This window comes from Schistocerca gregaria, chromosome 4 (assembly GCF_023897955.1).
Source record: "Schistocerca gregaria isolate iqSchGreg1 chromosome 4, iqSchGreg1.2, whole genome shotgun sequence".
Lineage (NCBI taxonomy): Eukaryota > Metazoa > Arthropoda > Insecta > Orthoptera > Acrididae > Schistocerca > Schistocerca gregaria.
The window spans coordinates 134471685-134487114 of record NC_064923.1 but is presented as its reverse complement, the minus strand read 5'-3'; the positions used below and the strand labels follow the sequence as shown (position 1 = coordinate 134487114).

The 15430-nt window shown below is 43.3% G+C and overlaps 1 protein-coding gene across 2 annotated transcripts in view; it reads left to right on the top strand.

Annotated features, from left to right (window-relative positions):
* Positions 1 to 15430, top strand: part of LOC126267390 (uncharacterized) — a 401079-nt gene that overhangs the window by 301229 nt on the left and 84420 nt on the right. The window lies entirely within an intron of this gene.

Genomic DNA, 15430 nt, shown 5'->3' with positions numbered 1-15430 from the left:
CAAAGATAATTACTTTCAGATAACGTGGCAGGTACTACTGAAATTATAGTTTCGAATACTTTCGCATTACATATTTTCACAAGTAAAGGTCATAAGCGCTCACACCAGCTAACACAACACAGACAACGTTAGACAAGATGAGCTGAGAGAAAATGACAAAATGAGAGAGAAAGACTATTGTCTCACCTATTTATAGACTTATAGAGAACAAAGGTTGACGTAACTGTATCTTCTTACTCCTAGAAGTTCTTGGTACTCTGCTTGTACCTTTGAAAAGGTTATTCTTAAATAATCTACAATGATATAAAGATATTAACGAAATTATCGAAAATCATGGCCATTGCCTTCATGAACTATATGTCAAACAATGGGTTGCATATGAACTCAGTGTTATATGTGGATACTGTCTGAAAATGTGTTGGAAAATAAGGAATATATTGTGGTGTTATAACTGATGCCGAAGTTTTCCGCATGAACATCAAAAATGCAGCAAACGAAAATCTGTTTTTCTTACATCATTTTGCGGTGGGCGTCTGAGAGAAAATGTTTCATTAGGGTTTGAAATTACGCATAAACCTTGAAGCAAATCGGTAAGTGTTCTTATTCTGAAACACAGAATGCTTATAGTCTGGGTTATCTGCGCTTCGTGACTCACACTGCCTCTAGACAATCCCACAGTTTCTAACTGTAGCGCTTGTTTTACACTGTCGAACATTTAACATAAGATTATACCTCTCAATGAGTAGATAACGTCAGCACATTAAATTTTTAAATTTGATCTCTAATTTTATGATGCATTTTTGTTGCCTCAGGACCCCATTAGATAGGCAACCTGGCTCTTGGAACATGTGACTACACTGGGGGTTAGTCGTTTAATAACATACAAGGTGTTACAAAACGGTACCTACCGACTTCAAGTAGATGTAAATGGTGTTGTGAGCAACAAGTTCAAGATAGTAACAGGAACCTCTGTCCACGAAAGGTCTTCCAACCACGCTACAGAGCATCGAAGTTATAAGTGGCAGCGCCTGCCGTTAGGCCACGCCTTGGCAGCAAATGTGACTTTGTATGCAGATGGATCATAGGTGATACGTCGCGTAATGCTGTTTATTATTGTGTGGTTGCAACTGACTGCTGCTATTGCCTGTGGAGAAGATGGAGCTAACTGCTGAGTAGAAAGACAGTGTCTCCTATGAATCTCATACTCTGTTCCCTTTGTGGATAACTGTTTTGAACACTGGCTGCCATCCACAGTTTGTTTTTCTGCCCAAAAAAACACTGGAGATTATAAATGGTTATAGGAGAAAAATAAACTCCAGGTGGGAACCTGTGTCTGAAAGCGTCATCCATCAAGGCATCAGAGCAATGTGTTCATAGGAGACAAGGCCGGTCTACGCAGAACCTAGCTCCACCTCCTTCTCCGGTGATCGTTGCGATCAGTCGCAATCATTAAACAACAAACAACATTGACTGACATTCCGCTCACTGTCTGTCAAGGTACAAAGTCACGTTTTCTGCAGATACGATGGCCCAGTGGGAAGCGCTGGTGTTTATAACTTCGATGCCATGCAGCGTCGTTGGTAGGCGTTTCTCGGACGCCGGTTCATCTTCTCGATTTGTTGCTCACGATACATTTTATAGCTGATATCGTCCTGTAACAACCCGTAGGTTGGTCCTGGAAAGCTGGTGTAGTTTTTACGGCACTGGACCCAACAACTGACGGGAGCATAACATGATCTAGATTTAGGTGTTCGTGGTTATTGTGAATCGACAAAAACACGGAGATCCGAGCGACTTCTTTCAAAAGGGGCGGAAAGGTAAACATGACTCATGGATTAGGCCTTAGGCCTTTTCCAACAGACAAATGATGCCTACAAAGCAATACGAGGAGCGATCTATGATCTCGGGGCGCATGATGGCCGTGTCGCTACCCTCCACCCTAGCGGTGGCACTGCTTCTCTAATCAAGCATTTGGCCTGTCGAGACTGAATGGACTCAGTTCCCGATTTAACTGTCTCACAAAAATCTAAGGAGGTTCAGGCAGTCGAACTGGTCCTTCCGTACCGAAGGAGGCTGCACAGACCATTCGGCTGTGAAACAGGTTCTTTCAAAAGGAGACTGGCCCCTTCGTTTCCTGACACAGTCCTGCCTCTGATGACTTCGCTGTCGCCGACAGATTTCATCCTATCAGTCTGCTTAGTCACTTATGTTGAGTGAGGGTCGAATAATTGCTTGAAGATTCATGAATAGTTTAGTTGTATCAACGATGTCCATGGAAACAGTATACACCAACACATCTCACTCGGCCTCTGTCCCCCACGCTAAAACGCGGACGTGGCTGAATTGAAGAAATGCATAATTGGTTTCTGAGTGCAGATGGCCGCATAGTGAATTAGATGGAAGATTTATTACTTGTACTGTCCTTCTAGAACACTGGCAGTCGCAGACATTCAAGTCGGTACGAATATATCGTCAAACTAACAGGTTAAAGCAGATGAAATCGCATCAGAATCATCGGCATGAATCACAATTTGCGTCTAATAAAACTGTTCTGAATAGTTCCGAAATCGCCGTTCCTCCCATATGTTTTGGAATGGACCAGTACTTTGCTCTAAGGAATCGAATCCCCACGTATAACGCGCCGTATCTCCTAAACTGCATGTCGTGCAGTGATATAATTGTGCGGCTACCGTGACTGGCGTATGTTGTATACTGTCTGCAAGATTTTTTGAGAACAGAGTTTGTAGTACACAAGTAAAAAATTAAAAAGTTATGCGTAATGCTGAAATTTTTCTGCATGAATAGCGAAATCTATCGGTTAGTTGTAACTAAAGTGTAGCTACCCATGGAGGTCCAATTTGGGGTGTATATGCGAGTGAAACTTTGTAGATACGCTAATGCGTCAATGTGGAAACGATTTACGTTGAAAAAAAATAATTACAGTTTTCCCACCAGATGCAAATCTGACGCTGTACACAATCTCGTCGACGTCTCCGGTATTTATACTGAAAAAGCTTTGTGAGCAGCTGTTAGTAATAAAATCAACATTACGCCTTTCTCACCTGTTTGACCTTTTATGTCAACGGCCTGTACCTAATCCATTACCCATTACAAATGCATACGCATCGTCAGCTTTGCACCTGTTGGTCAAAATTGCGACTAATTTTTTCCACCATCAATCTGTTCCGCATTAACGCATCAGAATCTCTACAAAGTCTCACCTCTATGCGATAATTACAGCCCACACTGGATCTCTGTAACTGCGCTTTAATTATAACCACTCAGCAGCAAGGGAAATTTTTTTCCTTTCATTATTTTTTGGAATGTGTCAGCAATAACAGGTTTCGAAAAGTCTTGAAACTCTACACATCATTTGTTTGAAATCGCTAAGAGCTCTTATTCTCAAATACTGGATGATCATAGTTTGGGTAGTTTGCGAAGTGTGATACGCTGCTTTAATGCGTTAAACTTTTGACGTAACTCTTAATGAGTAGATTATGACACCATTTTAAATTGTTTAATTTGGTCAATAACGCTACGGAATACTCGATATTAAGTTTATATTGCCTCCAGAAGCCATTAAACAGGCAACCTGAGTGACCCTATTAGCTTTTTACTAATGTACAGTGGATTCCGTATGAGAAAGAGGGGACGGTGAGAAGGTGAACATTTCACACATTTTCAGTGGAACAGTAATCTCCAGATTCCCAATTCTGCATGCTGAGACACTGGATTCTTGTTTGGGAGAACGACACTTCCGATTTAAGTCTTCCATAAAATCTCTACATTCCTTACAGTAAATGCTGTAATGGAAACTTGTGTTCCGTTTCGCACAATCTTCTTGTCATATACAACTAATATTCCTTTTTCTGCTTCCTTGCTACGAGCTATCAACAAGCTTCGTAGAGAAGTTCTTTTCGCAGGTCACTGTTCCAAAAACGAATGTACACATCGAGGCAAAATAGACATTAACGCCCACCTGTGGCATCTGGGAGAAGTTTTCAAACGTAACAAATGATCTACATTTTGCGCCTTGTATAGACTAAATCACAAATTTAATCACGCCTTGCCTCCAATAAAACTTTTCACGCCCTGCAACTGAAATATCCACTTCCTTTTTCTTCGAGAGTTACATATTTTCTGTTTTGTTTTCTCGTACAATGTCTCTATTGCATGTGATTAGTTTCTCTTTGATTTTTTCACCTCTATCTTTGCCTAACTACTGGTCTTCTATTGGTCGATAACGCAGGCCAACGAAAATTTTTTTAAAACTTTTTTTTACTTTCATAGTTGATCTTCATAGCTTTTTATGAGCTGAATCCAAATCTAGCCTTACTTTTTTGTATCACCCATAGTTTTCGAGCAATATGTTTTTTATTATATAGTATAAAAACCCTATGCTATACGGTAAAAAGGGAAGTTAATGAAAAGCTTTGTTACAACATAAGCATGGTTCCTATTTACAGTAAGGTACTCAAAACAATGATATGTGTTAATAGGCGCTACGGTCGCAGGTTCGAATCCTGCCTCGGGCATGGATGTGTGTGATGTCCTTAGGTTAGTTAGGTTTAAGTAGTTCTAAGTTCTAGGAGACTGATGACCTCAGCAGTTAAGTCCCATAGTGCTGAGAGCCATTTTTTGTGTTAATAGGGGTTTCACCTGTCAGCTGAAATTGGTTTGTATTTTCTCTCCCTTTTTTTCTTTGAAGGTTCTTGTGTAGCTTTTTCTACAATGAGTCGCTTGCTGAACTGCACGGTGAAGTGATAAACAGTAGTCACCCATCATGTTGGTGTTACCGCGGTCTTGATTTTTCCATCACTTTAATGTCCTGGTAAAAACGCTCTCCTTGCTCCTCACTAACATCTCCCATATTGTCTAGGAAGTAATCAAGATGACCGGAATGTCTGAGCAGTACACAAAATCACCTTCTTGTTGAAAAAACTTGGAAAATTGCTAGTCTCTTTCTATGCATGTATATACTGGTTCCAACTGCCAATAAGTTCTTTTTTAATCTAGAGCCAAACAATTCAGTTTTTTCTTTAGTTAAGCCCAGATACCTAACCAGATCGTTAAGCTCGGTCTGAGTAAACAGCTTGGGCTCTAGACTTTTTGTATTATAATGGAATTCATCATCATATGGTTCATCTAAATCAGATTGTACATCAAGAAATACTTCTGATGGAATATAGTTTAAATCATCTCGTGGTTCAGGAACCAGCAAATCTACACCATGCTCTACTCACTTGATGGCGGACAGAATGTTATGGTAGCTTACTAGCTTCTTGTTTTTCGAATTATGACCAGTAATATCAACACCGAAAAAGCAGCAATTATTGGAGTGATTTCTTGGCTCCCTGCATATCATAGGAACAACATATCTAAAGGTTTTTTTCTCCTTTTTGGACCATTTTCTCAGATTTTCAACACACGCATAACATACCATACCTTATGCCTCGCCCTAGATTTACCTTGATCACGAAGTTTAGATGCGAAGTATGATAGATAAACCTTTTTCACAAAGTCTGTAACGTTATTTGGTGCTTTCTAATCACAAATCCACCACAAATATAACAACAACTGTCAGAAGAGGTTATACGACAACGATTAGACATTGTACTGAGAACATGTACAGGAAACGGGAAAATGAGGTTAGGTTGACAGTAAACAAAGCACCATCTGTTAACACAAAAGTAAAATCGACCTTTCTCGGTAGCAAATTTTTTTTCAACAGTGCTACCAATGTCATCTACATTCATTACATCTCCTTTTCAAAATACACTACTGGCCATTAGAATTGCTACACCGAGAAGAAAGCCGGCCGCGGTGGTCTCGCGGTTCTAGGCGCGCAGTCCGGAACCGTGCGACTGCTACGGTCGCATGTTCGAATCCTGCCTCGGGCATGGATGTGTGTGGTGTTCTTAGGTTAGTTAGGTTTAAGTAGTTCTAAGTTCTAGGGGACTGATGACCACAGCAGTTGAGTCCCATAGTGCTCAGAGCCATTTGAACCATTTTTGAACCGAGAAGAAATACAGACGATAAACGGGTATTCATTGGACAAATATATTATACTAGACCTGACATGTGATTACATTTTCACGCAATTTGGGTGCATAGATCCTGAAAAATCAGTACTCAGAACAACCACCTCTGGCCGTAATAACAGCCATGATACGCCTGGGAATTGAGTCAAACAGAGCTAGGATGGCGTGTACAGGTACAGCTGCCCATGCAGCTTCAACACGATACCACAGTTCATCAAGATTACTGACTGGCGTATTGTGACGAGCCAGCTGCTCGGCCACCATTGACCAGACGTATTCAGTTGGTGAGAGATCTGGAGAATGTGCTGGCTAGGGCAGCAGTCGAACTTCTGTATCCAGAAAGGTCCGTATAGGCCTGCAGCATGCAGTCGTGCATTATCCTACTGAAATGTAGGTTTTCGCAGGGATCGAATGAAGGGTAGATCCACGGGTCGTAACACATCTGAAATGTAACGTCCACTGTTCGAAGTGCCGTTAATGGGAACAAGAGGTGACCGAGACGTGTAACCAATGGCACCCTATACCATCATGCCGGGTGATACGCCAGTATGGCGGTGACGAATACACGATTCCAATGTGCGTTCACCGCGATATCGCCAAACACGGATGCGACCATCATGATGCTGAAAACAGAACCTGGAATCATCAGCAAAAATGACATTTTGCCATTCGTGCACCCAGGTTCGTTGTTGAGTACACCATCGCACGCGCACCTGTATGTGTTGCAGCGTCAGTGGTAACCGCAGCCATGGTCTCCGAGCTGACAATCCATGCTGCTGCAAACGTCGTCTAACTGTTCGTGCAGATGGTTGTTGTCTTGCAAACGTCACCATCTGTTGACTCAGGGATCGAGTCGTGGCTGCACGATCTGTTGCAGCCATACGGATAAGATGTATGTCATTTCGACTGCTAGTGATACGAGGCCGATGGGATCCATCACGGAGTTCCGTATCACCCGCCTGAACCCGCCGATTCCATATTCTGCTAACAGTCATTGGATCTCGACCAACGCGAGCAGCAATGTCGCGATATGATAAATCGTAATCGCGATAGGCTACAATCCGACTTTTATCAAAGTTGCAAACATGATGGTACGCATTTCTCCTCCTTACTCGAGGCTTTCACAACAACGTATCACCGGGCAACGCTAGTCAACTGCTGTTTGTGTATGAGAAATCGGTTGGAAACTTGCCTCATGTCAGCACGTTGTATGTGTCGCTACCGGCACCAACCTTGTGTGAATGCTCTGAAACGCTAATCATTTGCATATCACAGTATCATCTTCCTGTCGGTTAAATTTCGCGTCTGTAGCACGTCATCTTCGTGGTGAAGCATTTTTAATGTCCAGTAGTGTAGATTAACTATACAAAGCTGTTAAATTCTTTAAATATCGCTTAATGTAAAAAATTTAACTGAAAATGCGAATAAATTGTGGGTGATACTGGTTTTTAAGTATCATATTTGGATTTCCCACCCTAAAAACACAAGAATTACGTATTTTCAGAAAAAAGTTTTTCCACCATGGGCCCGTGTAATTAATTTTTGTAACAGGACCTCGTCTTATTTCTTTACTCCTTGATCCGTTTTTTTTGCTTGTAAGTCTTAGCTCTATTCTGATTGTTTTATTCCTTATCAATATTCCTTATCAATTCAGATAGTCCATAGCCTCTGCTTTTTAGAAAACTTCATTTCTGCAGCATTTATTCTTCAGTTTTCAAAAATATCTCTGCTACACGGGGTGATGTTCAATATTTTTTCGTAGGTGTAAGGATAGGGGAGATACAATAGTCAACAGTGTTACTTTAAATGGACTGGCATGTTATATTACACTCCTGGAAATGGAAAAAAGAACACATTGACACCGGTGTGTCAGACCCACCATACTTGCTCCGGACACTGCGGGAGGGCTGTACAAGCAATGATCACACGCACGGCACAGCGGACACACCAGGAACCGCGGTGTTGGCCGTCGAATGGCGCTAGCTGCGCAGCATTTGTGCACCGCCGCCGTCAGTGTCAGCCAGTTTGCCGTGGCATACGGAGCTCCATCGCAGTCTTTAACACTGGTAGCATGCCGCGACAGCGTGGACGTGAACCGTATGTGCAGTTGACGGACTTTGATCGAGGGCGTATAGTGGGCATGCGGGAGGCCGGGTGCACGTACCGCCGAATTGCTCAACACGTGGGGCGTGAGGTCTCCACAGTACATCGATGTTGTCGCCAGTGGTCGGCGGAAGGTGCACGGGCCCGTCGACCTGGGACCGGACCGCAGCGACGCACGAATGCACGCCAAGATCTTAGGATCCTACGCAGTGCCGTAGGGGACCGCACCGCCACTTCCCAGCAAATTAGGGACACTGTTGCTCCTGGGGTTTCGGCGAGGACCATTCGCAACCGTCTCCATGAAGCTGGGCTACGGTCCCGCACACCGTTAGGCCGTCTTCCACTCACGCCCCAACATCGTGCAGCCCGCCTCCAGTGGTGTCGCGACAGGCGTGAATGGAGGGACTAATGGAGACGTGTCGTCTTCAGCGATGAGAGTCGCTTCTGCCTTGGTGCCAATGATGGTCGTATGCGTGTTTGGCGCCGTGCAGGTGAGCGCCACAATCAGGACTGCATACGACCGAGGCACACAGGGCCAACACCCGGCATCATGGTGTGGGGAGCGATCTCCTACACTGGCCGTACACCTCTGCTGATCGTCGAGGGGACACTGAATAGTGCACGGTACATCCAAACCGTCATCGAACGCATCGTTCTACCATTCCCAGACCGGCAAGGGAACTTGCCGTTCCAACAGGACAAAGAGACTGCATCGAATGTAAACAATATTCTACTCATTCTGGGTTCGGATCTTTATCTGTTGCAGACCATCACTCTGTGGTTTGCTGTCGTAGGGAGTAGACGATGTCTTCATTAATTTATCATATCTTCTACACAAAAGCCGAGAAAGTTGGTATGGTTTTTATTTATGGCGAATGACGTAAAAAAATGAGAGCAGCACCGTGATAGCATGCTGAGAGATATTCTGATCGAGCAATAGCATTACGATCTAGTTTTGCAAACATAAAACAAACATTTCAAGAAAGAGGAAACGTCGCTAGTAAAAGACGCAAAAGGCTCAAATCAGCGACTGGCGAGCGACATGCAATTGTCACCTTAGCAGCTGTAGCACACAGTCCTCACATTAGTACAAGAACGCGAGAGCAGAATCAGTGAACGAAGTGTTCTGCGAATATTACAACCCATCAAATTTCACCCATACCACATACCACTTCCTGAAGAACTCCACGGCTGTATCTTTCAACGAAGGATACGTTTGCTGGCCGGAGTGGCCATGCGGTTCTAGTTACTACAGTGTGGAACCGAGCGACTGCTCCGGTCGCAGGTTCGAATCCTGTCTCGGGCATGGATGTGTGTGATTTCCTTAGGTTAGTTTGGTTTAATTAGTTCTAAGTTCTAGGCGAATGATGACCTCAGAAGTTAAGTCGCATAGTGCTCAGAGCCATTTGAACCATTTTTGAAGGATACTATTCTCCAAGTGGGGGCTATGGCAACTGCAAATAGATGAAATGTTCTTAACCAAGATGTCATTTACAGATGAGGCATCGTTTACAAACCAAGAGCACATTAATCTGCGTGATATGCGCTACTGGTCTTTTGGAAACTAACAGTGGCTGCGATAAGTGGACAAACCAACGCCGTGGTCTGCGAACGCATGGTGCGGTCTTCTAGATAATCGAATTATCGGTCCCTGTTTTTTGATGGGAACTTAAATAGTGAGAGGTATTCTCATTTCCTAATGTCGGTACTACAACTGTTACGAGAGGAATTCACCCTGTACATACGTCAAGTCATTTAGTACCAACACGACGGATGTCCTGCACATTCAGCACGGAGAATTACAGAGCTTGTAAACAACAGGTTTGAAAAACGTTGAACTTCTTCCTCTGGCAACACAGAAAGGCTTGCACCTTCGCCAGACCTAACGCCACTGAACATCTGCGTGCGGGGCAAATTGAAAGAAGTTTACCATTACATTTCAATCACTCATAAAGATATGAAAGATCGTATTGCAAGAGCTTGTTCTGCTTGCAGCTCGGATGAAATTCAAGGCGCAGCATTGTCCACATCTAGTCGTTTCACAGCATGCGTAGCTGCTGATGGTCACCATTTTCAACAAGTGTTGTAATAACATTATCTGATGTTATTAAATTCCTTACTCTATATTTCATCAGTTTCTTTGTACATGCGATTGCAAACGCACTTGTAAAAGATGGACACCATGTTCTGATGTAAGATAATTACTGCACAACCTTATGCACTGTACACATCGTCAAACGGATTATTAAAAGGTAAATAACATAAAATACCAGTCCATTTAAAATAAAGTTGACTAGCGTATCTCGTCTATCCTTCATCTACGAAAAAATGATAAACACTACACTGTGTCCCCGTTCAAGCTAACCAGATTTATTTGAAAGATTTTCTTTAGTAGCTACAAAGGCTGAATTATTTAGGTGGCCTATCTTAGGTGCCTCACCATGTATTGACAGTATTTCCATTGTTTTGTAGAACTTATTTAAGGTTTCTTTCCTCAGACTTTTATTCAGTCTTTTAGAATTACATTCATATTCCACAAGTCACCCTTTCCTATCCCACTCGCAAATGGAGGGAGGGAAAAGCACCTGTTTGTATGCTTCCGTACTAGCCATAATTTCCCGTATATTGCCTTCCCAGTTCATAAGCGAGATAAATATTGGTGTCAGAAGGATCGTTCTGCAGTCTGTCTCGAATATCGGTTTTCTATTCTCAATAGTGCTGCGTAAAAATAACCTTTTATTCAGCCGGGAATTCCCATCTGCGTTCATGCATCATTTGTTACAACTTCGCTTGGGACTTTTATTTTTTGGGTTGACATTATTATGTTATAGCTCTAGGCACATATTCTTTATTTAAAAATAGATTCGGGAATGTGTCCTCGCTGTCAGCAATAAGCAGCTAGGCTTGAGTAGAGGGTGTTGCTTTTACATACTTTCTTTGATGAAAGCGTAAAGCTCTATTTATTTTAGCCACTGTCGCAACAAACCATGAACACAAATACAAAAAGGTACCAGAGACATACAGTATCCTTGTCGTAATCATAAATTTTCTGTTATTTTAACATTCTTTTTTTCTGGAAATGGCAATTTTCCAGTCTTAGTACGTTTCCAGAATGAGATTTTGATATTTTCACTCTGCAGCGGAGTGTGCGCTAATATGAAACTTCCTGTCAGATTGAAACTGTGTGCCGGACCGAGACTCGAACTCGGGACCTTTGACTTTCGCGGGTAAGTGCTCTCCCAGCTGATCTACCCAAGCACAACTCACACCCCGTCCTCACAACTTTACTTCCGCCAGTAACTCGTCTCTTACTTTCCAAACTTCACAGAAGCTCTCCTGCGAACCATGCAGAACAGAAAGGCAGAGATCAGAGTTCGAGTCTCGGTCCGGCACACAGTTTTATTCTGCCAGAAAGTTTCTTGGTACGTTTGTTGCATACCTCTTATCTTGAATCATAACAGCTGAATCTGAGTAGTGAACTGCTAGTTTTATGCCGATCTCACATCGTGTTAACGTATACTGAAACGTCGCCAAGTTTGTCTTCGAATATCACATATTTCATGTCCACCACGCTAAGATTTTGAGATCAAAAGCATTACGAAATTCTAATACTTGATATCCTTCCTGGAGTTGCAGTGTTAATGGCCAGAAGTAGATACCTTCTTAGAACTATGAGGTCACAGCAAATCGTTTTGGATTCACAATGCTGCAAGTATCGCACTCAGCTATTGGTGTGAAGTGCTGCAGAATCACATCCTGGCAGTGAACGACTGCGCGTGCAACGACGTGCTAGCAGCGAGGCTGCTTGTGGAGGCTGTAGTACAGTCACCATCCCACACTGCCGCTGTACCATGCCGACACATCGACTACTAAAGTTAAAATCTTCTGGATTGTTAGGCCGCGTCGTGTTTCCTTCTAAGACAATCAACTTGTAGACCCATCTGCTGGGATTTTCTTCAAGGTGTTTCGGTGTCCACTACTGCTAGAACACTGTTAGAGACCAGTGTCGCGTTCTCTTATAAAGGGGAGTTTTCCCACGTTTGTGCTGGAGAAGTGGAAGTCCCGGTTAAAATTCTTGTGGCCGCCATTGGTGAGCCAACGTCGTAGGCTAATATTCCCACGCTGTTGCAGAAGAAGGGGCGTTATTGGCTAAAGTGTTATGGATACTACTGGTGGCCTATCGTCATTGGATAGAAAGTTACTATCCCACACTTACGCTGGAGAAGGGTTATTGGTTGAAATTCCTCCTATTACTATTGGTTGTTCATCACCATTGGCTAGATGCGAAACGGAGAGAGGGGGGAAAGTCTACAGAAAATATTACTGTCCAGCGAAATGACTTGCAGAGCGTTGTTTGTATTGCTCGCACACTGCGGCCGCATATTCACTTCCGTGATGGCGGAGAGCCGCGATGCCGGTTGGAAATTTCAACCACTTTTCAGACCTTTCATCTATAAATGTTGATTTCCTTAGCCAGCACACGTATGTTATTAAAATCGATGTCAGATCCACAGTTCTCATGACGTTCCGCTACTGCCCATTCTATACTTTGTTTTAGCCAGCCGTGTGTGCCGTTCGTGTTTCTTAATGCGTCCTTTAACAGTTCTTCCCGTTTCGCCTATATACACTTTACCACTGCCACGTGTCACTTGATAGACGCCTGCATTGTGGACGCATTCAAATGCAACCGTTGTTCAACGGAAAACCTTTTATTTTGACTAAAGGAAGATGTCTGGATATCATTTTTCCTTAGAATTCTGCTTATGTGGTCAGTGACTCCCAGAAACGAACGGCAACCTAAAGGAGTGAGAAGGCGATTCCTCGACATTCTTCTTAGCCTGATTAATGTTCCGCCTAAAAGCCCTGCCGATTGAATAATTACCATTACCATTTGCCTTCATTGTCCTCTTTAAAAAGTCCAAATCCGTTTCCAGGTTGTCGTCATCAGACACGGAAGGCACGTGACGACAGTGTGTTGAGAACTACTTGTTTCCAGGCTGGGTGGTGGTGCGAAGTGGCATCTAAGCATCTGTTTATGTTGGCCAGATTTCTAAGCAATCTGTTACCTAGTGTTTTGTCAGATCTTCTGCATACCAACACTTTTGGGAACGGGAGACCGACCTCACTCTCAACCTCCAACGTAAATTTGATTTTGGAGCGAATTCCATTTAAGAAATACAAGCTATTTTAAATACAATGGTGAATCCTATGAACAGGGTGACGGCCTTGCTATGGGCTCACCCATATCGCCAGTTGCAACTGACATTTTGAGCAACAGGCATTAAGTAGTGCTCCTTTGAAGCCTTCTTGTTGGCTCCGCTACGTGGACAGTACTTTTGTTATGTGGCCACCCAGGGAAGAAGAACTACATACGTTCCACAACGGCCACTAAAGTCTGTATACTTACGTACTTCGACGGGCCTTTCCGCATTTTACCTAGTGTAGGAAATTCTGGGATTCGCACTGATCGTTGAAGCCGGCATTTCACACCGAAATGTTGTGAAGGAGTATGGCCTTTATTACATGTCGTGATGGAAATACAGGTGCTGCGATATGCCGCATCATCATTGTTGCCGATACAATCTATAGTCGCAGTACGCAGTTATACATCAGCAAAACCTGTGTGATTCCGTTACTTCTTCGACGACTGGTTACTCTCCTGACGAAGAGAGTAGCGGATATAGTCGAAAGCTCGAATTTTCATAGGGAATTAACGCGACAGGGGCACAGAGAACATTAATACTGCAAATCCGTTGCGAGGGACTTAATGGCTATGTTATCTCAATGTACTGATAATGTTCTCTGTTCTGATACTCCACAGTGTAGCATGCAACTTAGTTTCGGATCGAAACAAATTGCACGTTTTCGAACTGCTTCTTTATTTTTTCAGCTGTTCTGTGTACGCATTTTTCATTCAACTTTACTAGTTCTATATTACAGTGATTCCAAATGCTTTTATTTCTCAAATAATTTCAATTTAGCCAGATCTCATCTTTGAATTTGTACAGTTGTTGCTCTTACCGAGCTTCGTAATTATTTATCGACTTTGTTACGCGGTTTAGATGCTTCCTGGTGCCTTTACAAAAGCTGCGCTGAGCGTATCCAGCAATCGCATTGATACTTCGCTGTTTACCGAGGGACAGTATCTGTTTTCAAGTTTTTATCTCATAGATAAACTGACTTTGCTTCGCATCTAATGCGTAGCGTGAGATACGGAATCGACTTACTTTGTTTTCTTCGCCTAGCCCATTATGACTCGTGTGACGCTAACAGCAGCGTACCTAGCAAAGCCGCCTTCTTCTACTAAACAGACAGATCACTCTACATCACAGCGCTAACGTGGATTGGTTTTATGGTTAATAACAGTTAATTCATAACGGATAATTTTCCAGTTTACTAAAACAAAATCTCATGAATTAAGTGCAGAGGACTAAAATTTTACGTCGGGTCCAAACCGTGCTTGTGGGTCCAGTTTAAAAGGGGTCCATTAGCACGGCTGTCAGCTCGAATTTTCTTAACATTTGCTATTAGCCGCTTGGGAGGTACAAAGTCCATTATTCAAGTGCATCCTCTGCAACGAACACCACAGTTTTTCGCTGCACAGCGAAATGGAAGGGTCGCTGTCTGACGAATCCGGTGTCAGTGCGGAAGAGTTTTGACCAGCGTTCCCGTGTAGCCGACCAGGTGAAGCAGCACAGGTGGGTTTCCGGGATCGTTGGGACCAGATGCACCAATAAATACGCTGCCTCCACTAATTCGATCACTTTATCTGATGTTTTTTATGGCCATTTCTGTTCTGCAACAAACTGGATATCATGGTGAGACCATCGCTTGTAAGCGAGCTTTTGTGTAATATGTCATTTGTAGTTCAAAATGGTACAAGTGGCCCTGAGCACCATGGGACTTAACAAAAAAAAAAAAAAATATGGCTCAGAGCACTACGGGACTTATCATCCATGGTCATCAGTCGCCTAGAACTGAGAACTACTTAAACCTAACTAACCTAAGAACAGCACACAACACCCAGCCATCACGAGGCAGAGTAAATCCCTGACCCCGCCGGGAATCGAACCCGGGAACCCGGTCGTGGGAAGCGAGAACGCTACCGCACGACAACGAGATGCGGGCTGGGACTTAACATCTGATGTCATCAGTCCCGTAGAACTTAGAACTACTTAAACCTAGCTAACCTAAGGACACCACGCACATCCATGCCCGAGGCAGGATTCGAAGCGGCGACCGTAGAGGTCGCGCTTCCAGACTACAGCGCCTAGAACCGCTCGGCC